Here is a 10756-nt window from a genome sequence, read left to right as displayed (position 1 = left end):
CGATATATTTTTCTTTGAAAATGGATATTGTGCCACTATCATACCAACCCCAATCGAAACTGATTGAACAACATTTATAATGGGTACCAATATTTCTTTTTATTGTTTTTGCTTTCTATAAACTGATACCGTATCGCTACCATACCATACTGTCACACCCCGATATTTCCACGTATTACCGGTGAACCCGGTGGGGAGTATCGTGACGTAGTTGATATCGTCATTGTCAAATAATCACAGTTCAATGCACAGCGGAAGTCTAAAGTAAAAATATATTACAAACCGAATGAAAGTATCATAAGTATTACAAACGGAATGCAAAAGGATCCACAGGCGGATCAAAACAAGGAAATATTGTTCAACAGATTTTTAAGTGATAAAGCTTGCATAACTCTTTATTTAATTCACCTAGGAGTAGCCAGCCTATTCCGCCTAGTACCCTTTTGGAAAATACGTTAGTTTATACTGGTAAATACAATTAACTGACTCATTTTGAAAAGAGTTTAAGAAAATTGGTTTTAATCAACAAGGCACAAATAATCTTTTATAACTTGGGATATTTATTTAAAAATAAACTTGTAAAAGAATTAAATGTTTGTTATACGTTCAGTAGCCCGAGTTGAATACCGGGTTAAAGATTAATAGACACACCACATAATATATCCCACGACGAGTTATTCTCGAACAGGCGGGTACATTAATTTTACATACGCACCGGCAGGTGTATGCCTACACCCCGTGCTTAAGTCGTGGCCATTTCAATGAATGATCCGGGGATATCCAGGACATGGTCATTAACCCCCCAAAGGCTTAAAACAAAGAAAACATATTAAATGGGTTATCTCAATGATTTAACCTTCATATGATTAAAAATTCAATACCCGACCAAGCGGTAATTTATATATCGTACCCCAAGCCCGTATAAGGGAAAATAAGTTAAAAGTATTTACCTGAGCAAATATGTATATCAATCAACAAGTGCAAATATCTTTTACTGGGCTCCTAAATCTGGAACGAAGGTTTTAATAACCTATTAGATTCCTAACGGGTCTTACATAAGTTTAAACTTAGATCGGTTAGTTTTCAAAGAAAGATATACGGTTCAAAACGCAAGATTAAGCGAAGACCGGATTAGAATGTGATTTAGATCCGACAAGTTTGAAGACTTGTATAGTATGGGTAAACTAAACACATTCTGGATTTTGAGATAAAAATGATAAGGTTTGACCCGTTTCGGTTAACTTATGCAAACTAGTTACATAAACTGCACCGAACGCGAAAAAATGCGTAACGGGTAAACAAATGAGCCATGAACAGGTTTCCTAAGTTAATATGCCTTAAATATGTTGTGATATCAGTAGGATACCTTCCATTATGCCCAAAACGGATTTAAACTCAAATTAAGCCCCGTAGGGGTATTTTGGTCATTTCTCATAAGCTTTAAAGGTTAAATTTGGAAATCTGAGTTCAAAACTTTTGCTTACTGTTAAAGTATAAAAATTTAATTAAAACATCAGTAGGTATTAAGTCTTATGTGTCAAAAATAGTTTTAACCCATACTATGCGTTTAAAACGCGTAAAAAGTCAGTTTTAGGCGATTTTCGGGTTATATAAGGAAAGCTGAGATTTTTATCAGTCTAGAAGGCTTAAAATAGTTTATTTAATATATAAAATCAGTAGCAAAAGGTTTGATATCAAAATGTTAAGAAAAACTCATTTTATTAGCAAAAAGGGTATAACCGACAATTACCGAATCAAAACAAGAACCTCATGTTATGATCAGTTTAAAAATTAATAAAAATCTTCAAAAATCCCAAAATATTATATTACATCAGTGGGTAAAAGATTTGGTATCAAAATTCGGGTTTAAATAGGCTTTATGCCAAATATGCCGTTTAATTAATAAAAAGCTTTCAAATTACGATATTGAGCATAACTCCTAATCTAGACCTCAAACTGATGTCAAATTTTTAGGACAAGTTTATAAATCAGTAATAAAGATTTTTGTCCTCTCACATTTTCAAAAGTCTCGTTTTACTGTAAAAAGGGCATAATGGTCAACTTTTAAGCATATAACGGAAACATGCAAATGAATCGGATAAATAAGGAACCAAGTTGTATAACCTCAGAGGGTTATACTATCCTATAACATGGTCCTAAAGAAACCTCAAGGTATATCTAAAACAAGCTAAATCGGGTCAGAACTGAAAGTCAAAGCAAAAGTCTACTTTTGCGACTTTTGGTTCCGAACCGAGCCTAAACTCAGAATTGTCGGATTGAACATGCTTAGACATGTTCTTACATCATTTACCAAGTTATTTTAGTGTTAAAATAGGTTCCATAACTTCTACATTGCTAATTATGAATTTATTTGCAAAATAGCTTTCTGTTGACTTTTTAATATTAAGTTTGACCCGACAATTGACCAAGTTAGAGTGATAATCGCGGGTGACCTTTTAAGGGTTTATTACCCACAGAAATACCAACTCATAGCCACTTTCAATTCGAAAAATGACTGGACCATTAGTGATTAATCACTAAGTCAAAGCTTAATTACGACGGCTTTGACTTTTGGTCATTAAGCTAATAAAACATGAACTAGAGAAGCTAAGAATGCTTACAAGGGTTCTTAGCATGAATCAGGAACTTAAGAAAGCTTGCTTGAGCTCCAGGAAGTTCCAGAGAGAGAGTTGTGAATATATTTTGAAGTGTGCAAATGAACTAGAAACAAAAAAGAGCTTATATAGGACATTAAAACTCACAAGATCCTTCCACATAACTCTACAACTGGTCTCTGATGAATTTCAGGTGTCCCTATGCATGAAAAACTGTTGGCTGAGCTCCTAGATTCGAAAAATGGCATGCAAAGGCGGTGTAACCTGCTGTTACAGGCATCTGCCATCTTTTTCTGCATCTGGAGGTCCTACGCGGCCCGCGTAAGGTTTGGCCGAGGGCCTACGCGGCCCGCGTGGAGGTCAGGTCCGGTCAACAAGTTTCCATACTTTGCATTTTTGGTCCCTGGTCCTTCAAAACTTGTTTTTACTTTCGTTTATTGCACTTTTAACCCCCAAACTTGACTTTTAAGGACTTTAAGTCATAAACAAACTCCGTTAAGCTCCCAGTTAGTTATACGATCACTCGAAAAGTCCTGAATTTCAACGTTGACGCTTTTAACCCCTTATTTACGAATGTTAGCGTATTTTCCTCATACGATATCGAAACCTTGTGAAATTTTTATCATATATTCTCGGGAGCATAATTAATCATTACAAAGCTTCGGGTTCGTCAAAAATATCATTCATAGGTATAAATTAAACATGTTGACACATTTAACCCTTGCGGCTTGTAAACTTTCACTTTCTTCCACAAACGGTTTCATACGATTCATTATTCATTCGTTTAAGGGTATAAACATCGTGTAGGGTTGTTGAAAGGCAAAATTATCAAATGCTGACACTTTGAATCCGTCTACACACATACTTTCTTTGTTTGTCAACTTTAGTCCCTCGTAATCAATTTGTTACTCGTTTAAAGTCCATGACACGTGTCGATATTATATTGGACATGATTTTGCAAGGTGTTACACATACCGAACAATATCGGTACCGATATGCATTCATTTTTATGGTTTCATGTTTGATAACGGATATTTTGATCATATCTTAATCATTATATGAGAAAAATTTATGTGTAAATCATTTAAAGAAATAAACCAATAAAATAATAAAAATTTTGAAAGAAACAATATTAAAAAAATCAAAAACCACTATTCGTCGCCTCTTTTTATTTCATTGTAACCATATTTTTTTTAAACGGATATTGTGTCTTATCGTACCAAACCCAATCGAAATCGATTGAACATCTGTATCGATACCAACATTTATTTTATTGTTTTTACGAACTAATACGATATCGCTACCATATCATACCGAACAACATGGTACCGGTATACATTAATTTTTATGATTCATGTGGTACTTTGATTGTATTTGAAAAGTTGAAAAAAATATATATTTAAATCAATTGAAGTGATAAACCAACAAAATTATATATAATACCGAATCAGTACCGATGTGCATTCATTTTTATGGTTTCGTGTTTTGTCACACCCCTAATTTCCACGTGTCACCGGTGGGCCCGGCGGGGGATTAACGTGACGTAGTTAATATCATCATAGTCAAACAACACAAATTATAATGCACAGCGGAAGCAAAGATAGATTTATTTCAACTTAAATTATTGTAATATTCAAATATCACAAAATGTCGAAATAAAATCCACAGGCAGAATCAAACAAAAAGGAAACTTCATTTCAACAGACTTCATGCATCCTAAGCTTGCGAGACTTCTATGGATGCTTAAGGAGTAACCAGCCTATTACGCGTAGTACCTGCACTTAGTCTTTTTGGAAAATACGTCAGTTTACACTGGTAAATACAATTCAACTGACTCATTTTGAAAATGTTTAAAATTGATTTAAATGCCCGTGGCATAAAACTTTTTATAACTTGGGATAATTATTTGCTTAATAATCTTGTAAAAGAATTACATGTTTATTATGCGTTCGGTAGCCCGGGTCGTGCCGGGTTAAAGATTAATAGACACACCACTTAATATAATTCCGCCGCGAGACTTCTCTCGTACCGACGATTATACATGTTGTACTGCACTACGGGTGTACGCCTATGATGGAGTGTGTGAAACCCGGATGTTAAAGTGTGTTATATTACATGTTTATGGCCGTTTAGTTGATTATACGCTTTGAATATGTTGACTACGCAAGTTTGTGGATTTGCAGGTAAAACGCATAATACGGCGAAGTTAGAGAGCGTAGTGATGAAACGGGAATCGTTCGGGTCGAGAGATAGCTTAAATGTGAAAGAAACGTGAAATAATAAAGTTCAAGGGGTTGTTTGTCATTAAATGCAAGTTGAATTTAATGTGAAAAAGGCAGCAGCAAGACACCGTAGCTTATGGAATTGAAGCGTAGTCTACGGTCTATGAGAGCTGTATGTTCAGAAGGTACAGACCGTAAGTTACGGTATTAATCCGCAACTTACGGTAGATGATATAAGTCAGCGTGTGGATTTTTGTTGTCTAGCATTGAATGGGTTTAAACCCTGCCTCAAAAGACACGCATAGTGGGCATAGGCGTTGAGAGGAAATAATAATCATCCATCATCTTCAACACTAAAGATCATCATCAACATCATCTGCACATGTGCCTTGGGGGGAAGCAACATCACGTGGAGAACAAGTGAAACTTGTGGGATTATTATTTTGGAGGCACAAAAGTCAACAACATCATCATCATCTCACACGACATCATCATTACTTCTTGAATATTGGGAGGTGAACATTGGAAGCGGATACACCTTGGACTTCTTGTGGACTTCTTTTTGGTTTTCTTTTGGGCCACACATCTTTGGATGACAGGTGAGATGACACAAAATCAACTACATTAAATCTTCATCATCACATCATAAAAGGGAGTCACGTGGACTTCTTGGTGGGCCGATATATGAGAACAAGACGGGCCTGACAAACTCGTAGACAAGAGGGGCCCAATATATTATTCACATAAAATATACAAGAAAATCATCGAGGGGGAGGTGGACGACGACAGCCGCCATACATTGTGAAGATTCAAGATGCTTTCAACCGGGTATCCGGCTTTTGAAGATTGACCAAACAACATGAGCGGCTAGTCTCCTAGTGGTTTCCTCCGGATGGAGGGTTTTTGTAAGTTAGACAATTTTATGTGTTTGATACAATCGTTTTAACTTGGTGATCTAAGCATTCGATGCTTTTCACTTTGGTTTGATTTATTGGTTGTAAACAGTTACATTTATTTAAACCTTAATTTCTAAGCATTCAGTTCCCGAGAGTTCTAGTAATTGGGATATATATGACATGGGGTTAGGGTTTGTAATTGTAATTGATAATCATTCGATAACCTCCCGTTATGTATTGACTGGAGTACTTAGTCGTTGGTTATCATAATTGATGAATTAGGTTAAACACTTATGTCTATGTGAGTGTTTCGATTAAACACATAATTGAATCTAGCTATAAAACCTGAAATCTGGAGGAACCATCATTCTCTCCAATTGTTTACAACCTCGTATTTTCGTAGTTTGTTAGTTAATCAAACAATCACCAGTTTATTTTTTTATAGTTGTTAATAAATACTTAGCATCATACACTTTCCACAATCCTCCTCTGGTTCGATATCTGACTTATCCTATCTACATAGTTTAGTTGGTTTTTGCACGTCCTTAACGACAGACATCAAAATGGCGCCGTTGCCGGGGAGGCGTGCGCAAAGTGTTTAGTGTTAAGTTTTAGTAAAAAAATAAAAAAAAAATAAAAATAAAAATCCAAAAATAGTGTCAGTTTTGTTTTGTTTTGTTCAGATTTATGCGTGGTGCTTGTGTTTTTATGTTTGTGCAGGATGAAAGATCTTACTATATTATGCGGCTCTTCTAGATGCATTTTGTGTAGGGAACCACTTCACCCGTGTATCGGTTGCCACGAGGCCCGATTTAGACGGGAAAGAGCGAAATTGGCAGAACCACCGATGCCTTGCTATGATAATCCTTCCCCTCCACCATATTTCTATGACTCTGATACAACGGTGGAGGATGATTATTACTCGGATGGATATGATCGGGACGAGGATGCTTATTATGAGCCAAGGACGGATGGACGATGTTTCTGTTGCGGTCGTAATCATACTTCAGTTTATGAGGATGTGTGCGCGGTGTATTTGGAAAATCCAGAGTATTGGAATAAAAAAATGATGGATGCATACATCTCAAAACCGTATCAGGGATACCGACAGTATCATCCCGAGGAATATTCTAAGCCTGAGGGTGTCTATACTTATCAGACCGAGGAGGAGAAAAAGCTTGCTATGTTGGAAGTGAGTTTGTCCAAACTCGAGTAGTATTTATCAGCACCCAACCTTTCCGATGAAGATCGAATCAGCTGCCTAGTTTCCAAGTGTCAGAAGTTAAAAATGAAGATAGAAATAGAAGAGTGTCTCTCACCATTACCTGTTGATATTAGAGATTATTCTCACATGGAGGAGGAGGTTGTGGAGGATAATACCACACCAATGAATCCTTTATCTGATGAAGAGTCACTGGTGGATCAGATGGTGTGTGAGGATGATGAGGCAGAGCAGTCTGATGAGATGAATGTGTGTACCGAACCTCTTCCCATATCAATCATTCCAGTTAATAAGTGTGGGGAAGAGAGTTCGAGGAAGAAGATGAAAAGGGTGAAGCTACAAGACATCGGTGTATATCTCGTGAAGTGGATCAGCGAAACCCGCGTGTGCTTTCTAAACATGCCAATTATATCGACGAGCTTATGGAGATGGCATGTAAATTTCCGGGCATTCGTTGGAAATGTTTTGGGTAAGTGTGCATTGAGACCACCATAGCGCATATCAGGTACGGTCTGGCTGAAGACCTTTAAACTTAGCGCTCTCGGGAGGCAGCCCGAGGATGTAGAGTTTGTACTTTGTTTTGGTTTCGTTTGGTGTGTTTGTGTTTTGACAGGTTCCTACGATTTTATCTTCACGGATGCAATGAATCAAGTGTGGGGATGTTTGCCAACATCCCCGGTGAGATCTCAAAGAATCTATGAGGGGCGTATGTTCCGGTTAGATCGCAGCAACTGCACTGCTACAGACACTTGCTGATTTACTGATCAGGTCAATGTGTTTCTCTATCCTTTATTTTATTTGTTTTTGTGTACTTGGTGGTGTGAAATTTTTGTGTTGGGAATGGTGTTATGTGTCGAGTCGAGTTGGTTATTAGCCGTTCATAGTTTGTGGGTGGTATCTCTCGAGTTTAGATTATAAATTGCACCATACATTGGGGACAGTGTATCCCAAGTGTGGGGATGCGGTAACTCGAGAGAGGGTTGGTAGGATTGATGATCTTAAATGCTTCAAGGGTTGAATTTGTGCTAAAAATTGAAAATTTTTAAAAATTTTTGTGTCTTAAGTATGCTTGAACTACATGAAAACCAACATTTTCAATCGCTAATGGGTTCCTTGCTGATATTAAACTAAATTAGATCCCTAGTCATGGTTGTCCCTTTAAGTTTCATGAGAGTATTTCTGACAGGTTTTTATAAAATATTTAAAAAGAGATGCCTAACTAGTGGTAACATGCTTTAGGAATTACACATGCTACGTGTCGGCAACCTATATCCCTTTTGTTCGGTGAGATATTTGAGCCTACTTAGTTGTTAGTTGAATTCCAATAATTGTTCATTTGCTGAGTGTAGGCCATATGTTGCTTTGTGTTAGAACTTGTGTGGTCTGATACGTGCTGAGACTGTGCTTTAGCGTATACACATAGATGATAAAGGCATTAGGATCCATTCACTGTTTCATATGTTGATTGTTTATCCATCTTACCCTAGTAAACCATGTTGAGCCTTATACCTTTCGTTTGATACACCTTGTTTGACCCGTTTGATTACCAACCATGAATGACAATTGTGTGTTAGATATTTGTTAAAAAATAGAAAAGAAAAAAAAGAGAAAAGAAAGAAAAAGAAAAAAAAATCATTGTTATATTCGTGTTAAATAAATGGGTCGAAAATCACCCATGTGTTAGTACTATTGTGAATAAGTTGTCATGGTTTGGTATTCGTTTGTGTTAGCCAAAAAAAAAAAAAATCCAAAAACAATTCCTTACCTTTACCCTTAACCCAAAAAACCCGAAAGTCCTTTTGATATGTGTTACGTTCCTTGATACAGTGGAGGTTTGATTGCTATACAAGCTTATGATTGCAAAGTAACATATTTGGTTTTGAGTGAATTACATACTAGCACATTACACGCTAGCCTTGATTAAGCCGAGAGGAGTGATTATTGTGAGGGGCGTGTGGTATGTGTGTAGTATCATAAGCATGTTAGTTTTAGCTAGGCAAGTCTTAAATTGTTTTAAATGCGTATCATTTATCTGTCAGATTGTCAATCTCGATTGTGTCAGTCTATGGGACGGGTATGACTTGGGACCTTAAATTGTTAATTCGGTAAGAGATTCAATGGTGATTCGTTAATAAGGTGAGTAATGTGTATGATGGTTGCTTGAGGACAATCAATGATAAGTGTGGGGATGTGATGGAGTGTGTGAAACCCGGATGTTAAAGTGTGTTATATTACATGTTTATGGCCGTTTAGTTGATTATACGCTTTGAATATGTTGACTACGCAAGTTTGTGGATTTGCTGGTAAAACGCATAATACGGCGAAGTTAGAGAGCGTAGTGATGAAACGGGAATCGTTCGGGTCGAGAGATAGCTTAAATGTGAAAGAAACGTGAAATAATAAAGTTCAAGGGGTTGTTTGTCATTAAATGCAAGTTGAATTTAATGTGAAAAAGGCAGCAGCAAGACACCGTAGCTTATGGAATTGAAGCGTAGTCTACGGTCTATGAGAGCTGTATGTTCAGAAGGTACAGACCGTAAGTTACGGTATTAATCCGCAGCTTACGGTAGATGATATAAGTCAGCGTGTGGATTTTTGTTGTCTAGCATTGAATGGGTTTAAACCCTGCCTCAAAAGACACGCATAGTGGGCATAGGAGTTGAGAGGAAATAATAATCATCCATCATCTTCAACACTAAAGATCATCATCAACATCATCTGCACATGTGCCTTGGGGGGAAGCAACATCACGTGGAGAACAAGTGAGACTTGTGGGATTATTATTTTGGAGGCACAAAAGTCAACAACATCATCATCATCTCACACGACATCATCATTACTTCTTGAATATTGGGAGGTGAACATTGGAAGCGGATACACCTTGGACTTCTTGTGGACTTCTTTTTGGTTTTCTTTTGGGCCACACATCTTTGGATGACAGGTGAGATGACACAAAGTCAACTACATTAAATCTTCATCATCACATCATAAAAGGGAGTCACGTGGACTTCTTGGTGGGCCGATATATGAGAACAAGACGGGCCTGACAAACTCGTAGACAAGAGGGGCCCAATATATTATTCACATAAAATATACAAGAAAATCATCGAGGGGGAGGTGGACGGCGACAGCCGCCATACATTGTGAAGATTCAAGATGCTTTCAACCGGGTATCCGGCTTTTGAAGATTGACCAAACAATATGAGCGGCTAGTCTCCTAGTGGTTTCCTCCGGATGGAGGGTTTTTGTAAGTTAGACAATTTTATGTGTTTGATACAATCGTTTTAACTTGGTGATCTAAGCATTCGATGCTTTTCACTTTGGTTTGATTTATTGGTTGTAAACAGTTACATTTATTTAAACCTTAATTTCTAAGCATTCAGTTCCCGAGAGTTCTAGTAATTGGGATATATTTGACATGGGGTTAGGGTTTGTAATTGTAATTGATAATCATTCGATAACCTCCCGTTATGTATTGACCGGAGTACTTAGTCGTTGGTTATCACAATTGATGAATTAGGTTAAACACTTATGTCTATGTGAGTGTTTCGATTAAGCACATAATTGAATCTAGCTATAAAACCTGAAATCTGGAGGAACCATCATTCTCTCCAATTGTTTACAACCTCGTATTTTCGTAGTTTGTTAGTTAATTAAACAATCACCAGTTTATTTTTTTATAGTTGTTAATAAATACTTAGCATCATACACTTTCCACAATCCTCCTCTGGTTCGATATCCGACTTATCCTATCTACATAGTTTAGTTGGTTTTTGCATGTCCTTAACGACAGACATCACC

Source organism: Helianthus annuus, chromosome 5 (genome assembly GCF_002127325.2).
Source record: "Helianthus annuus cultivar XRQ/B chromosome 5, HanXRQr2.0-SUNRISE, whole genome shotgun sequence".
In the NCBI taxonomy this organism is placed as follows: Eukaryota; Viridiplantae; Streptophyta; class Magnoliopsida; order Asterales; family Asteraceae; genus Helianthus; species Helianthus annuus.
The sequence above is the reverse complement of the archived record's forward strand: the minus strand, read 5'-3'. Positions refer to the sequence as shown.